The sequence below is a fragment of the Sturnira hondurensis genome, unplaced genomic scaffold (assembly GCF_014824575.4).
Source record: "Sturnira hondurensis isolate 20B ecotype Veracruz unplaced genomic scaffold, ASM1482457v3 Scaffold0003681, whole genome shotgun sequence".
NCBI classification, from domain to species: Eukaryota; Metazoa; Chordata; class Mammalia; order Chiroptera; family Phyllostomidae; genus Sturnira; species Sturnira hondurensis.
In genome coordinates this window covers 1,799,401-1,818,150 of record NW_028076312.1, presented here as the reverse complement: position 1 = coordinate 1,818,150, position 18,750 = coordinate 1,799,401, and the positions used below count along the sequence as shown (strand labels likewise).

The following is an 18,750-nucleotide window of genomic DNA, read 5'->3' as shown; positions in this document are numbered from 1 at the left end:
GATTCCGAGTCAGAGAACATGCCTAGGTTGTGGGCCAGGTCCTCAGTAGGGGGCATGTAAGAGGCAACCACACATCGATGTTTCTCTCCCTCTCTTTCTGCCTTCTTTATCTCTCTCTAAAAATAAAATAAAATCTTAAAAAAAATGTAAAACAGTGATAAACTAACATCTCTACCAAAGTGATATATACAGAACATCTAATCTTTTTCTTTTGCTTCACTTATATTGCTAAAATACCATTGCTAACCTAAATGCTAAAAGGAAACCTATGCTATGTCCTTCAATGTGTAATGAATTACAGAATATAATCTACTGAAATGAAAGTTTATACTGTCGAATGCATATGCCTTTTTCTTCAAATGGAATTATGAGCATTTTCTCCCAGAACTGCTAAAAAAAACATCACATTTTCTTCATTTCTTTACTGATACTGGGTATTTCCACAAGCCTCCTTTTCTTCCCCTTTACCAGCAGAAGAGGGATTGGGTCAAATATAAATTAAGATCAAGTGGCCTAAGATGTCAACTTCCATGCACAAGAATGATCATCAGCAGTGTAATATGGGTACCATCACAGGTGTGCTAGCAAATTTTAAATGTGTACAAGTTACTTATGTTGCAACTGAGTCTGCACAGTGAAATGGTAGTGTAGTTACATGAATTTCCTTGAGTTAGCCAATGCAGTATAAAATGGAATTCTTTGGACTACTCATTAATTACTATGTAATCTAATAAATAATAAAGGTAAATTCCTTGCACTGTTTTAATTTTTATCACAGAATTTGAAATAATTTTCAAGACTACAGCTGTCTTTCACGGAGAACAAGAGAGACAGGCAGGGGAAAGAAGTGATAAAAAGTTTTATACAAGTTACACTAATATTTTAGGATCCACCGTAGATTTATAAGCATTCATTATATTACAAAGAAAATAAAAATAATGAAAGATAGTGATATGATACATAAAGAACTAATATTGACAGTGAATCATGATGATAAATTCATTTTGTCCACCCATGTTCTGAATTACTATCATCCTACTTACAAAACAAAACAAACAAACAAATAAAACTTTGCTTATAAAAAGAAAGCTTTACAACAGAAGGTCATGCATTTCCTCCTTACTGGTACTATGGAGCATCTATAGTATTCGGAAGTATTTGTGAGAGTCCCCAGAGAAAAGTCAACAGTTTCCTCTTTTCTTCAGCATGAAGGTCAACACTGAAGTTTTTGTAGGTGCTATGAGATAGTATTATACAGTAGTGGAGACTGTGTGCTAATTACAGCTGATGTGTGGTCAGGGGTCATTTAGTACCTTTAAAATAAGCGGGCAAAAATTCTACTATTTAAAAGTATTCTCAAAAAGAAAGAGTGGGAGACTACTTATCCACGACCGTAGAAAGAAAGGAGTAGATAAGGAATGTACTCCTTAAAGTCCTGTAATGAACTCCAGAGATGCCCTGAAATATGTAGGACAAATCTGTGTTTTGCTGGAGACTGCTAGAAGTCCACCCTCATCTGAAACTCAGCATGAGTCCAGAGATGATCCTCTAGTTCCTTGAACCTGTCACAGCAGAGGTCAGCAACTCTAGAGCCAGATGGCCTGCACTCGCGTTCAAGCTCTGCCTCTCACTAACTGGAGTACACGAGATACCAACATTCCATTGGCCTTAGTTTCTTCCTCTGAAAAACAGGGACAATCAAGTGACCTATATTATACTGTCATTGTGAGACTTAATATATATATAAATACCTGAAATAACATTAATTCTTCATACATAGTAAGAATTCCTAAATGTTAGATATTGTCACCTTCATGGCAGCTTCAGGGCCTAAAGAGAACTCCACGGCAAGGTGTTTGAAATTTTTAATGTGGCAGATATTTTGACGAAGCCAGTTCACAATATCTTCGTAAGTCATAGCAGGACCCAACCAATGGCTTCCATATGTTTTTTATGTTTTACTTAATTGGTAGTTTTAGACATTGGTGGTTTTAGAAAAGGATCTGAAAAAAAGATATTCTTCATTTTAAAGAAGAATAATTTTACATGCCTGTGCAATTTGACCATATTATGACAATGGTCTAAGGAAAGAATGTAGTGATGAAACTCTTTGCAAAGAAAGTGATTAGACCGATCTGATTATTCAAGTCTTGCCAAGGTTTATAAGACCAAAACAAAGTGGACATTAAGGTATTAGTGTATAAATTTAAGGATTTCCTGAAAACATCTCTGACTCAAGCTATATTCGAGAATATTCATATCCTTCATTCTATATTCTCTATATAAGGATTGCTATTATTTACTAATCCTAAATATAAAAAGAAAAAATAGTAAACTTAATAAGCACAGGAAAAAAGATATCAAATATTTAACTGTTCAATTATACTTGGCTCAGAGTCAAATGATATATAGATATGCATAAAGCGATTACTTATTTCAACACTTGTTTATGAACATGAAGTTTTACAATAGTGCTCAGTGGGAATTTCGTCAAAATAGTCCCCTATGATCTAAGAGCTGCAAATAATGTCATGCCTTTTCTGATTTAAAACAAAGTGACGGGAAAGGTTATGTAAATGCAGTTTTCCCTTCCTCACTTATTAATTTGATAGCTTTTTGCTGAGCACTGGTTATGTGATGGTCCTTATCTAGAATCAGCAAATAGCAACACAGAACAGAATGAGCTCCTCCCAGGGGACCTTGCAGGACACTGGGACAAGGACGGAAACACAAGTGAACCTAACACAGCAGGACGGAAACACAAGTTAACCTAACACAGCATATGCCATGACTAATGTTGTGATAGGGAGAGTTCCAGATTCTTCAAAGCCTACAGTCGACAGGGCAGAGTAACGCTTTCAGCAGAGTGGACAGTGCGTCAGCCAGCCTGAAAGGACTGCGACCCAGGCAGAGGGGGACTGCGACCCAGGCAGAGGGAAGTGTCCACGAGAGGACCTGGAAAAAGTCAGTTATGACTGAAGACAGAAGAGGCAAGATATGTTGTTGGAAAGATGAGAAAAAGCCTTGAAATCCGTGCAGGAGTTTGGACTTTCTCCTAAGAGCAAAATAGGAAACTTTTAAAGATTTTAAGTAGGGAAGGAACATGATTATATTTGCATCTCAAACCAGGCTTGCTACCGTGGGGAAGAGCATCTGATGGGAAGCAGGAGGCTGCTGTTGTGTGGGGTCCTAGACAGGCTGACAGGGAAGCACCCGGAGAAGCCACTGAATCTGGGAAACACCTAGGGAGAGAAATCAGTGAAACGTGGGAACTGGTTGAATGTGAGAGTGTAAGGCAAGGAGGCTTCATGAACGACAAACCACCAGATTTAAGGCCCCAGAACCTTATTTTCACAAGATATAGGTGAGTTCCATTCCATAAGAACTAAAGGTAACCTGATTCCTTAAGGGATCTCTTGATTAAATGTTACGTAATTTCTTTTGGTCAGTAAGGACAATTTATTGTCCACATTTCACATTGAATTGATTTCTATTATGCATTTCCATACATTTAATTAGTTAATAAGCTATTTAAAGAAAAAAATGCCTTAAAATAAAATATGACGCACTGTTTCTATTTCTTATATATTTAATTTTTAAAAATTAAATGTGATTTTAAAGGGTATATCTGAGTTCAAATTATGTTATTTTTTTTAAATGTAAATATTTTATTTTTTAGAGAGAGAGAGAAAGGGAAGGAGAAAGAGAGGGGGGAAAACATCAGTGTATGGTTGGCTCTTGCACACCCCAAACTGGGGACCTGGCCCGCAACCCAGACATGTACCCTGACTGGAAATAGAACCTGGGACCCTTTGCTTTGCAGGCCTGTGCTCAATCGACTGAGCTACACAAGTCAGGGCTCAAATTATGTTATTTTAACAAAGTCATGGAGCTCAAATCAAGCTAAAGGGCTAAGCATTGAGCCAACAAAAATAAAATTTTACAAACCTACTTTTAACTCATTATCTGTGTAAGTATAAGACAGTTTTAACTCTCTTGTTACTTGAACAATAATTGTTCACTTATATTCTGTCTCCAAACTCCAACAAAAATACAACTTTTAAGAGATAAACTGGCTATAATATACTTGGGAGTGGAGGTAACCATTTTCTTGTAAATAATTTTAACAGAGTCTTTTCAAAGTTAACATGCGGATGTGTGTAGTACAACCTAAAAGAGCACCTCTTCCAGTAGCTCAATAAATGCTACTAGCTGAATCCAAAGTAGGTCATTAAGGTACTAAAGAAAGCTATGTTTGGGATCCTTAAGATATAGCATTTCACATCAACTTGAAATCACCTACAAGAAAAGTGTTCGTCTGCACTAACCGGGTGGCTCAGGTGGTTGGAGCATTGTCCCATGCACCAAAAGGTTGTAGATGTGACCCCCAGGTGGGGTACAAACAAGAGGCAACCGATTAATTAATATTTCTCTCTCACACTGATATTTCTCTCTCTCTCCCTTCCTCTCTTTCTAAAACTCAATAAACATATCCTTGGATGTAGATTTTTTTTAAGTGTTCATCTGGTGAACATTCATCTTAAAATGTAATCGTGAACCTCATTATTTACTCAGTGTCTTCACACTCATTCCTACTTTTTACTAGACAGAGCATGTTGGGATTAGACACAGATTTCAGTCATGCTCCTATCATTGTTAGCTGTGCAATCTTGGACAAGTCTTAATGAGCAATTTAGTCATAATTTCTTTATTTATGAATTACCATGCTTTCCTCGCAGAGTTATTGTAAGAACCCGGCATGATAATATATATGAATGGGTAAAACTCAGTATGAATATGTGATTTGCTCACTTCACGATTGGCTGCTAAATAAGTGCTTTTTTAAAGATGTGTCCTTTCTATAAAAGCTATCTGGGAAGTTTATATTGATTAAAAATACTAATGCTCTGTAAAAGTGTTTGTAGTTACCATTAAAATGTATCTGTACATGTAATGGTCCCCCAAAATGAGAAAACATATGCCAAAATAACTAAATAACATAAGCTTATGTTATGAATTATTTATAATGATCAATTCCTCATCTCAGAGAAAGATCCATTATGTTTATTTATTCAAAGCTGTGATCTTCTTTCATACAAGAATCATGTATTACACAATTGTTTCATTCTCCTTCGGCAATCTGTTAGTGAAGCTCATCGTCAGGCTCTTTCCCTAGTAGAACTAAAAGCCATACATATATTTGTTTCAAAAATGACATTAGTACATACTTTCAGAATGGCTGAAGCGAAAACCAGTGACAACACCAGCTATTGGCAAGCATGTAGAGGGTCTGGATCACTTGTATTTTACTGGCAAGAATGTAAAACAGTAAAACCAGTCCGGAAATATTTTGGACATTTCTAGTATAACTAAATATGTATTATACAACCCAAGATTGTTCTCTTGGCCATTTGTTGCAAACATGTAAGAACTTCTGTTCACACAAAAGCCTGTACACTAAAATTCAACGCAGTTCTATTTATAATAGTCAACAACCAAAGTCAGCCTAGAAAACCTCCCCCACGTGAAGGCTTATACAAACTGTGGTTCACCTACGCCCCAGAGTACTGCTCTTCATCAAAAACTTGACTGGTAACCGGAAGGACATTCCAGACAATTGTGAAGAATGAAGAAAAAAAGCCAATTCCAAAGGATTCCGCATTCTATTATTTCATTTACATAACATTTGAAGTGAGACATTTCAGAAATGCAAAGCAGGTCAGCGCAAGGCAGTGGTTTGGGGTGAGGTAGGCGGGGCTGGAAGGGGTGTGATTGCAAAAGAATGAAAAACAGACCCTCGTGGTACTGGCACGTTTAGTGACGGTGACGGGGTCCGTGAACCTACACAGGCGATAAAGCCGCACAGAACTCACACGCACGCACGTGGGCACAAAGAAAACTGGGAAACCGGAAGAAGATCATTGCGTTAACGTTACTGTCAATATGTGATCACGGTATTATAGTTATTTTGTAAAACAAAACTATGCGATCAACTGAACAAAGTGTATGAGGGATTTCTGGGTATTGTTTCTTACAACTGCACGTGACTCTATAATTATCTCAGAGTTTCCACTGAGGCATCGTCAATGGTAATGCATAAACAATAGGAAGGGGTATTGGAGGTGTAAATTAATAAGCTCTAAAATGCATTTTTGTTTTATTTTGAACAAAAATACTACATAAAATTTAATAGTTATATCGTATCAAAGTAAGTGTCATACCAAAAGTAATTTATTAAACAGGTTTTTCTTCCTGATATATTTAGTTTTACTCAACTTTCATTTGATAGTAGCATATATACTTTGTTATAAACGGTTTCCATGGGCTAATAAATGTTATGGCTGAAGGACCTATAGTTTATTCAGTTCAGAAACAAGGGAGGTTTATGAATGAATTACAACTATTATTTCATTTATTGACTTTGTAAAACAATTATTTTACATATAGTTAAAAACTAATTGACCCCAATGAAGTCAGATTTCAGAACAATGGTGTACCTGATTTTTGAAATCAATCAAATAGACTTTTTCAAAATCTTAGTTAAAATAAATTATATTAAATTTACCTCATTTACTCCCTGGTTTTACTTATTTAGCTACAAAGAGCAAATAGGTCAATAAAGGTGTGCTCTTTATACCATCAGAAATTGTAGGAGTTCCCTCAATTGAAAAACAAATAGTGTAGTTCTATTGTTCATTCATGTTTGGGGAAGACAGTAGGGCAGCTCCTCAAAGAAATAAATAAATGAAACTAAAACCACCACGTGATCCAGGAATCTCAGTCTGGGTACTTCTCCAAAGGGTCAGAAACTGGAATCTCAGAATGACACTGGCACCCACACGTCCACTGCAGCACTACTCAGAATAGCCAAAAAGTGGGAACAGCCTAAACGCACAGCAGCGGATGAATGAATAAAGAAAATGTGGTACACACATACACGAGAGAAGTATTCACTCAACAAAGAAGAAAATCCTACCATATGCATCGACATAGATAAACCCGGACGGCATTGGGCCAATGAAAGAAGCCGGCCAAAGAAAGACATCCTGCAGGACTTCATTTTATATGATGTACTTCAGATACTCAAGCTCATAGAAGTACAGCATGCAATGGTGGCTGCCAGGAGTACAGGAAAGGGAAAACGGGAATTACTTATCAATGGGGATAAGGTTTTAGTTATGCGGGATGAACAGGTTCTAGAGATCTGTTCTACAACTCTGTGCCTATAGTGAACAGTACTGTATGATAGGCTTAAAAATCTGTTGAGGGTGGAGCTCATCTTAAGCATTCTAAGAATACTAAAATAAGGTGTAAAAAGGCAAATATAAATTGCCATTATTTCTTACACATTTCCTTCAGGCAGGCCTGCTAGCCGACTCTACTCCTGACACCTTGATGGATTTTAGGTAGCCAGTGTAAGCCATAATAGATTAACATTGTTGGATGGCTGAAAACTACTGAACAAGAGCCATCATTGGCTACACTTTTTCTTTCTTTCTTTCTTTTATTGTTTTTTCAAGTACAATTGTCTCCATTTTCACCCCACCACCCCACTTACGGCCATCCCCACCTCCCACCCTTAATCCTATCTCCATTAGGCTTTGCCCATGTGGCCTTTATACACATTTCCTGATGACCCTTCCCTCTTTCCCCACTATTATCCCTTCCTCCCTCCCCTCTGGTTACTGTCACTTTGTTCTTAATTTCAATGTCTCTGGTTATATTTTGCTTGCTTATTTGTTTTGGTTTTAGAGTAAAACAGAATTAAAATGCAATGATTGCTCCCACAAGTCTTCAGGGAGGACAGAAAAGTAGAATCCTTAAGTAGAAATAAAAAATAGCATATATCATCAGGCCCAGCAGAAGTCCAATGAAAATAATTAATGTAGCACATTAATGGCCAAATTAAGACTAGACTTTCTTCCTCAAGTTATCCTTTTTTCCTCAAGTTATCCTTTTTTCCCACTCTTCCTTCAATAGTCAGTAAACTTCTATTTATTTTTCAAGACGAAGGCCAAATATTGTTAATCCCTCCTGGGCTATAGGTAGAAATAATCACACATACCTGTGCTCTCAAAGTGTTCCTAATTACTGATTCACTTATGTATCCATTTGCTCTTGCATTAAAAAACTACTTTTGAGGAAGAACTATATGCCCAACGCACAGTGAAATTAAAAAAAAAGAAACAGACCAAAAAATAATTTTTCTGATGGATCTGACAGTGGTGAAAGGGAAAACAAATTAAAAAGTTCAAAAAAAGTAAATTATATGACGTTAGTTATAGTATGTTGTGATGAAAATTAGCAAGGAAGAGAGATAGAAAATATGCATTTAGACATGAAGTGTGCAATTCCACATAGGACACTGTAAAGGCCTCACTAGGAAGAATAACATTTGATTAAGTATCTTAAGAAGGTCAAGATATGTTCTTATAATCAATTGTGAAATTATATTTTCCCCTATCGGCCAAGAGTCAAGGTCAAGGGTCATACTTTAATCATATTTTTATGCCACCACATAGAACAGGATCTGCTATATAAAGGGAACTTATTAAGTACATGTTGAATGAGAAATCTCACATTTCTTAACTTAAAAGTTTAGCTGCCTTTCAGCTGCACTGGGTTTTCTACTTCAAACAATTCTTGAGTTTGCATACAATACCGTTGCACATCTACAGCACACGTAGAGCTTCCTCTACTCTCACTGCTCAGCAACCGAGAATGTAGTAGGAGTATGATTTTTCCAAATATTAGAGCCCAAAATATTCAGCATATGGATGAAGATAACTGAATCCTCAAAATGTTGAGGGACAAGCCCAAGGCCACTCTCAGTGTGGACTGATGGTCCACTGCCCCAAATCTACAGTTTCACAACAAAAAATAAGGGAGTTTCAAGTAAGAATATTTTATCAATTTCTATCTAACCTAATTCGGATTTGGTTCCGGGCCTTAAGCTCATTTTAAGTATTCCACCATAGGACTAATTTCATATTTAGCACCACTGTCACTGACTTTGTACCTGTGGCTACAGACTAAGTTCAAGATGTTTTTATCTTCACAAACTTGCCTGCAGTAATGCCTCATGTTCTAATAACTCACTATACAAGGAAGATCTCCTTGAGAGTCACAGGAAACTACAATAGTACGTTCACTTTGGACTGAAAATACGACCGCAGCCCTGGAACTAACATGAGCACTCAGTGTGAGAGGATGAAATGGCCAATTTCTTGGCATAGATGCGAACAGCATATATGGCTGAAAGCCATATTAGGGACCAAATTACTGCTACTTATGTGCTGTTACAAACTGCAGATAAAAGACGATTACACATATTATAGTTATCTAGTTTTCATTATAAGGACTAAGTGATTGAAGATTATAGAAAAGCCAGGCTGAATAAAGAGCACAGGACAGGTACATTAACGAAACATTTACCTTTGTTGCTCACTGTTAAAAACCTTTCAGAGACTCATCATAGAAGGAAACTGACTCGGGTTGGTCATTTGGGATAATGTATTTGTGAGTACATTGATTATTGATTCTAAAAATACCAATACTTGCATTATAAGTCTTTTAGCAATTCTCCATTACCAAGAAAAAGTCTGAACCCCTTAGTAGAAGACACAGAATTCTTTGTGGTCTGGCTCTTCTCTCCCTCTCCACCCCTGCCTATTCTCAGCTCTCCACAGTTTCCTGAGCACACTATGCTTCCAATTCCAGTTGTTGCAAATATTCCTTTCCCTGTACAAATACTCGACCCTTCACTTCCCAACTGGGCAAGTTCCCTTAAAATAGTTACCTTCGTTTGGAAGCCTTCCCCGAAACCCACTCTCTATCGCCCCCAATTAGCATTCCCTTTCCTTCTAAACTCTATTATTGAGCTTATTACACTACATTGAAAGATTGCTTGTATATTTGTCTCTTAACTAAAACTTTTTAAAAAGGTGTCTTATTCATGATTCAAAAAGCAAAATATTGAGTGGAATAGCTGAATAGAAAACAAAAAATAACAGAAAACAGCATCTATTTAGTACTTAAGAACTGTCCAACACCCTTCTAAAGTTAGGAATCCGAAGCAGAGAGAATATGAGTAACTTCTCCAAGAGGAGCAAAGCTAGTAATAGACAAAGACAGGATCTGAATTCAAGCAATCTGACTTTAAAGTTCATTCTCTTCACCAGGATTCTATAGATTCCCCTTGAATATATGTGCATATTTGTGTTTTAAGTAAATAGATAGGCTTTTTGCATATATGAGATGGACCCCAAAGCAATTTATTTATTAAAAAATGTGTGTTTATTCTTACATGTCTAAACTTCACTCACCTTCAAAGTACTCTCCATTTGATGCAATCTACCTATCAAGATTTTTTTCCACTGCTCAAAACAGGTTTTGGACTTGTCAATTTTGATGCCTTTTAGTGCTTCTGCTGGGATTGAGTGAATAGGGAGGGTGGGGCGTGGGGGTCATGACAGTTTTGGGTCAAAAACAGCTGAACACTCAGCACAGTGTGGGAAGGTGTGCTCATAAATCACCTATCATGAAATGGACAAATGCATTTAAAGCGTCTTTAAAAAATATCTCTGAAGCCTAATAATACAGCCTCTCATCCCAATGCCAGTTGGTACATTGCTACACACAGGTTCCTGGAACACTCACCTGGCAGGAGAAGCCTGTACTATAAGGGGTCCACTCTCCAGAGGGTAATTCCAGGCATTTTTCGGGCCCCTCTCAGATACTATTCCAATTGGAATATATATATAACAAAAATCTTCTAATATCCTAAAAACTGTCTTATTTTCAACAAATATAGTAGCCTATTTAATAATTTACAAAACATGATATCACTGCATGTGAATTATTTTTATGTGTTGAGTTGTGCATAAGGAGATACCCTTATCACCCCCACAGGTACATACTCATCACTACTAGGTAGCGAAGAAAACATTTGAAGTACATGCATGAGGTCCTCATTAAAAGGTTAGATCTGCAAAATACCTTTCCTTGCAAAGACAATTACCACATTTTATTAGGCAAAGAACAAAAATATATAATTATAGATACCAAAACTGTGTTTTATTCAGTAATATTTTATATTCCAAAGTTTTTAATTTAATGTTTTATAAACCAGTGGTCACCATCCTTTGCTGCACCCTAGCATCACCTAAGGACCTTTAAAATCCCAAAACAAAAACTCTGATGGCTGAACCACCAACACTGTCCAGTGCCCCTAGCAAGATGTTGTGGTGACTGAGCATTGGGGAGCTTTAAAAGCTCCCAGATGACTCAATATGCAGCAGAGCTGGGAACAAGAATTCTACCGAACTTTACCTGAATTTACTCTAAATTTTTTACTGGAATTTATTCCTCGTCTCACTTAAAAAAGCAAATCTGATTAATTCTTCCAAATAAACACCAACTCAACAATGCCAGCACTTAACTTGTACTTTCTGGTACCAAATTTATTACCTGACCAGTTCATTCTTCAACTACAATTTTGGTGAATTCTCTTTACAGATAATAAAAATCATTACTTTACTAAATTATCTTTTCAAGGACATTAAATTTACTGTCTAATTGCCAACTTTATTTTTTATTGTTTTATTTTTTTATTTAATTCTTGTTCAAGTACAGTTTTCTGTCTTATATTCCCTGCCCTGCCCCCCCCCAGTGCTCCCCACCTCCCTCCAATTTCCGCCCCCACCTTATTTATTGTCCATGTGTCCTTTATACTTGTTCATGTGAGTCCATCCCCTTTTCCCCTGTGATTCTCTCCCCTCTAATTGCCAACTTTAATTATGCAGAATTATACTTCATTTTCATAGTGTATCAATTTCCATATGCTTAAAATGGAAAAGCATGTAGCTTGCACAGGCAACAGGTTATTAGGATAAAAAGGTGGAATAAGTGTAAAAATACATAGAAACACAACATACAAATAAGCAAAATAGAACCAGAGAATTGGAAATGAAGAACAAACTGACAGTCACCAGAGGGAGGCGGGGAGGGAGATGATGAGAAAAAGAAGGGGGAGGGGTAAGCAAAGGAATACACACAAACGGACTCATGGGCACGGACAGTGGAGGCGTCACTGACCGCGAAAGTGGAAAGGGCAGTAGGGGTGAGCAATGGGGAAAGAGGCGGGACAGCTGTAACTAAACAACAATATTTTTTAAATACATAGAAACACAAAGGTTAGAAGATTGTGTCATACCGCATAGCATTCCCTAATCTACCTCTTCATCGTAAACCTTGTTTATAATCTCAAATGTGTTCTGAAGTTAAAAGTGGTAAGTACTAATGATAACCATACTAATGTTTCTGTTCATGTGGAGATATGGTCTTACAAATTCAAACTCTACACTTATTTAAATATGACTATATTTACACCAACATCTATATATCAATATTCTATACATCTTAGTAGCCATTAACATTTTTCACAAATATTTTTCTCTCTTCTCTGCTGTGCATGGCAAAACTGCACACACTATGAATCTAGATGTGACCAGGAGACTTGATTTGATTAAAGAAATGGAAGAATAAGTTTCATGTGTCCCTCCTAAACAGAAACTTCGAGCCAGTAGAACTTCAACACGTTCCCTTTTCCTTCTGACAAAGTTCTGGACAGTGTCTATTCCACCAGCCTAGGCCTAAAGATAATGACCGTGATGGTGTGAAGAAGAACACCCTGCCATCCCCCACTGAACCTTGAACATGAGTGAGAAATAAATCCTTGATGTTTCAAAATCTTGAGGTTTGTCGATTATATATTCCTGCAGTATAATCTGGTCTATGCTTAATGAAATTCTGTATTTACATATAGTTATGTATGTAAATACATATCTGTAAATCTACAGAAAATATACATCACATGTACAAATGAATTTGTTAAGAGTTAAGAAATGGCAGTGCCCCACCCTTCTGCAAGTACAACGGTCGTAAAAATATATCCAGGGACAAACAGCGATGACTAGTGTGTGAAGCCTGATGTCCAAAGGGTTTTGTTTATGCTCATGTTGAGAATTCATTAAGCATTTTCACTGTTGAACTTGTAGAACAAGTCGTTGGCTCCACTGTGCTGATACCGTGAGTCACGTTCATCAGTCTCCAACAGGATGATAAATCATTGAATGATACAGTGAAAATGTTCATCATTGTGGTTCAATAACAAACATTTGACTGGGTCTGTGCTCTCACAAAACATCATGTTGAGCACAAATTTCAGAGTGGAATGATTCTGCAGACTAAACATCACAACAATCAGAAGTTTAAATTCATGTGTTCTAGTTATAGACATACACATGAATAAATCCAGGCTTCACCTGCAGAAAAGAGTAATCTAAAATAATAGACTCATAAACTGATAGATATTGAAGAAACCTCATGGTCTGCTTAGTTACAAAATTTGAAAGAAATAACTGTTTCATTTTAATTTTCTGGGTTTTCAACTCTTTTATAGACATAATAGCCATAACTAGAGGCTATACTATGTAATAACCAGCAAAAGACCGTACACAATGGATTTTTATGAATAAATATATGGCAAGATCAATGCTACTAATGATGAAAACTGTATAATATATTTATTGATGCATTAGTTAGTGTTAAAGTCTGGGTTAGGGTTAGACAGTCAAGCATAATAGTAAACATATTCTAGTACATACGTTAATATATGTAAAACTTCATAGTACATGCTTCGCCACAAATGGGAAATGTGTTGTTTTACTTTTTAAAGAAACTGTCATTGGGAAGGTAAATTGAAACTAAGAAAATATGGAACACATATGTGGATTTAGTTTGAAAAATCTTATGTATTATTTTCTTATTTATGTTTTTTATCTTAGTTTGGAGAACCTAAAAGTCATTTAATGTTTGTTTTAAATGATGTATAAGATCTATCTATGCCATAAAGTGCATATGTGGTCTCATTAATAATATTCTCCTCTGATTTTCTCAGCTAAGAGTAAGAATTATTTAAGAAAAAAATGCTGAATATTTTTGGATAATAAAAGAGTGGTATATATTAGCTAAAGAGCAAAAATGTGAAATTAAATATAAATATGTATTATTAGCAGTTATCACTCACTCTATAGTTATTTTATGTGAGATTATGACACTTTTAAATTAAACTGTTCTTGGATTCACTGTTTCTAAGTGTCTCTTCTTTATTGATTGATTTTCTTTAGAGAAGCTGAGGGAGGGGCAGCCACTTGTTATTCCACTTATTTATGCATTTACTGGTTGCTTCTTCTCTGAGCCCTGGGCCCGGATCAGCCCTGGAACCTTGGCATACACTGCACTGGGGACAAGATTCCAACCATCTGAGCTACCTGCAGGTTTCTAGCATGTATACAAATACACACATTTATACTTCTATACACATGTTCATATATTTCCTCAAAAGTAACTTATTGAGTAATTTCTAGCCTAATAAGTAGAGCTATACTCTATGCTAACTGACTTATTTAGGTACTGAGTTAAGCAAAACTTTTACAGCTATAATGATCATATTTTTATTTAGAAAAAAATTACAATTCCAAAAAGTTATAATATAAAAGGTAATTTAAGAAAAATTATCTAAACTGTTTTATTATAAAAATGATTGGTTTTATAACAAAATAAACCCACTTACATTTATTTAACATTTGAAGTAATAAAATGTTATCTGAGTAACTAGAAGCCATATCAAAAAAAGAGTCATTATTTATTTTTTAAAAAATTAATCTAATGGATCAGACATAGACAAGGTTTTGTATTTAATTCTATTCTACTAGTGTCAACATTATATATTTAAGTGGCATAACCACTAAAGTTAGAAGGTTAAAAGATTCTCCAAATGATGCCCTTTCCCAAATTCAACTACATCATCCATCTTTATGCTATAATTTTTTCCTACCCAGAGGATTCCTACAAATCCTAGAATTCTCAGGATGTATGTCCATGCAACCAACATGTAGAATGATAAATTGACATTTATAAAGAAGGGAATTGCATCAAAATGGTCAATGATAGGAAAGATAAATATTTATTATGATGCCTATTTAGAGAAATACATACTGCTATTGGAAAAGGGGATGAGATAGCTTTGCTTGCACCCTTGCTAGCGCTTTTATCCCTCTCACTCAGCTTGCTATTGCCACTTTCCAGAATCTTCTAGCTTTGGGTCATAGAGAGAAATATACAGGCTTTTACTTGATTGGTAAAGGAGCTACTATAGGAGCTCTCAGAACTTTCCAAGTGTTTCAAGTGATTCTTCTCTCTCAGATACTTCCATGAGCTCTATGAGGAAGCCACATTCCTGCCTGTCCCCTGTCCCTTTGGTCAGGATTCTCCTACCTACAGGTCCCCTGATAAGGGTGACTGCAACAATTAGCCTCTATATGGTAGTACCTGCACCTGCTATCAGCAAAGCCTTTTGGACCTCCTAGGCCATCCTCTTGGACAGGACTAGGATGAAGCTATACCACCTCTTTCCAATAAGCTTTGTCTGGTCCATCAGAAAGACTTATTTTCTTGAATTAACCCTGAGAGTCCAACAATTATGTCTGGGTTACTTTAAAGTCAAGGTGATTAAAGTGTCTCTCAGATACCAATCCACTATACCCTCCAAACTGATAATCCTTCTCCTTGTTTTTCTTGAAGGCATACTCATGGAGAGAAACATGCCCACACCCAACCCACCCTGTGGGATGGGGGAATGGAAATCACAGCACACCAGAATCTTCAGAGATCTCCCTCAATCTCTCCATCAGTTTTGCTAAAGTAATTAATAATTCCAATAGTAATTTACTCCTTGCCTTCTTCTTTTACATTGATCATGATAGTCTTGTACTTTAAACTTCTGGTTCCTATTGTCTTCACGTCTCAGCTGAAACTTCCATCCAAATGTATTCAATTACCTATAGAATTTGAAATGAGCTAAGGTTTTTTTTTGTTTGTTTTACAAGGCAGCTTAAATGTATTGTATTTCTGTACCACATTAGTGCATTTAAAAACAGATCATAAAATGTTCAGCCCCTAATTGTCAAGTTCTGTAACCCACATCAGTAATGAATACAGTAAGTCCCTCACTACTGCTTTGTCATATGTCAATATAGACTAAACTATATAGTATTTTCATGATGTTTTACGGGAGGAAAACTCCTTGCACACCCAGTCTCTCATGTACTCGTTATGTAAAATGAGTGGGAAAGATAAATACCCACATACACTTCTGGCTATATCATTAAAAAACACAGTATTAAATAGTCTCCATTGTTATATCCCATTTACTCAACTGGATAAGCCATTTTTACCAAGTTTAATTTAATTAGAATGATGAGAATTAATGGTGGTTGGAAGGAATACAATTATAAAGTAGTCCTACAGTATGTATAACTTGTTTGTCTTATGGTTGCTAATAAAAAGCATCTGGTTAATTTTTAAAGCCAGTAACACAAACAATATGGAAAAGCATGGTATAGCAGAAAGAGCCCTGGGCTTAAAATAATTGTCCAGTTGAGGTCTGTATTCCCACTTCTCTTATTTAGACTATTTTATAGGTATTGCCAAAGTTATTTTAACAAGCACTTAGTTTTTAAAAAGATTTTATTTAGTTAGTTTTTAGAGAGGAGAAGGGAGGGAGAAAAAGAGGGAGAGAAACATCAATGTGTGGCTACCTCTCACACAGCCCTACTGGGGACCTGGCTCCCAACCCAGGCATGTGCCCTGGCTGGAAATTGAACTAGCAACTCTTTGGTGTGAAGGCGAGTACTCAATCCACTGAGCCACACCAGCCAGGGCAAGTAGTTACTTTTATATGAGCATGTATGCATGTGTCTATATTTATAGACAGCCAGGTAATACTTCAATTATCTTCTGATGATAATACTTTATCTAGAGTGTTTCTGTCCTAGAAAAAAAGTCTTTAAAAATAAAACAACAGTGTATCAATCTATAAGAATCTACTAAAATCAGTGAATCTGTCAGATTCCTAGTTTCTTTTTAATCTGTAAAATAGGAATAAAATGCCATTTAACCAACTTGCCAGATTTCTTGGGACCTGATGAGATAATTTATGTGAAATAGCGCCCTGAATTGGCCCAAGAGTGAAGTGGGTTGTATCATACTCCTAAACAAACCAATACAAACATTCAAAGTCAACCTAGCGGTATCTCATGGACTTTATCTCTGAAATTTCTGGACTGCTATCAGAGATCCTTTACATGTCAACGATAACATGCTTTACCACTAGCTATCACCACTTAGAGTACTTCATGTAGAGGAATGTTTTGTAAAACTTCTCATTTGGCAGATTCATTGCACTACTAGTGAAAGGCTATAAAAATTATATTTTCATTAACTAAAGAACTTTAAAGAATCAAAATGATTTAATATTTGCAATTTAGCTGACAGAATTTGCAATTTGGCTGTCTTCAGTAGGTAGAGGTGTCTTGCAGACCAGGAGTTCATCTGCAATTTGGAAGGTGATCTTTCTCCTGGAAAACTGAAATGCTATAAAAAAAACTTTATGTGACACTAAACTGCTTCATTCCAAAAACTCAGAGCTTGCTAATATGACAAGTTTTAAAATTTTTTTCTAGGCTCCAATCTTATCATGTAAACCAAATTGTTAAGTAAAGACTTAACTTTGAGATTTCTGATCCTAATAAAAATATGACATTTGACAATTCCTTCCCAGTCCTGCAATCTGCAGAAGTTAGAAATGGGAACAGCCCTTTCTTTCAGTCCTAGCTCTCATTCTGTTTCATATGGATCTGAAACAGCATATTGAATTGATTTAAGTCGGAACCCGCCGAAGGAAGCTGGCGAAAGACACAGAGGCTAACTGCAGTCTGTGACCAGACTGGTTTGTCTAATAATGTAGTTGTTGTCACAGTAAATGACTACACACACAGAGTTTGTCTAGTGAGACATTTGGCTTGAAATAAACACTCTGAGAATGGGATCCAAACATCAACTGGGCCAAAAGTAGCCTGAAGCTCTGCCAACCTAATGCTAATTCAACTAAGAGTAACATGCTTTTTTGTTTCACAACAAATGAGTGTTTGAATCTATTAAACTGAGTCTGAAAATGATTTCAGGAACACATCTGATGAGAGCATTATCCCCAGTACAGTAGTCCTGGAACCTAACTTCCCTGTCAAACGTCACTTACCCACTTTGGTATTCTAGAAGTGGAAAGAAAGACCCAGGGATAGAGAACAGAGATACTCTGTACTTGGATTCAGAAAAAAAGGCCCATGTGTAACCACTTTCTTTATTTTGTGATACCTATTTTATAACTTAATGTAGAGATCGTTTCTTTGTCTGCAATTAACTCTGGACCACCTTCCTAACATTTCGTTAAAAGCAAGACAAACTTGCCCTGGCTGGTGTGGCTCAGTGGATTGATTGAGCATGGGACTGGGAAGCAAAGGGTCGTTGGTTTGATTCCCAGTCAAGGCAGATGCCTGGGTTGCAGGCCAGGTCCCCAGTAGGGGGTGCACGAGGGCCAACCACACATTGATGTTTTTCCTGCTTTCTCCTTTCTCCCTTTCCCTCTCTCTAAAAACAAATTTTAAAAATATTTTTTAAAAAAGCAAGACAAACTTAGTAAAAAGTAGCAACATAGGTAAAAATAATTTATCTAGGGTTCTCTTTGTGTCACTTATCTTGGAATGCTCTATATTTGCATTTGTGGAATATTTAATGCAATACAACTGAATAGAATCATCTCAAGGTGGTGGTAAAATATTAGTAAATAAA

At 36.3% G+C, this 18,750-nt stretch overlaps 1 protein-coding gene across 3 annotated transcripts in view; it reads right to left on the bottom strand.

The window, feature by feature from the left end:
- The window catches only part of ERBB4 (erb-b2 receptor tyrosine kinase 4), a 999,063-nt gene that overhangs the window by 864,319 nt on the left and 115,994 nt on the right, over positions 1 to 18,750 (bottom strand). The gene's annotated exons all lie outside the window — the stretch shown is intronic.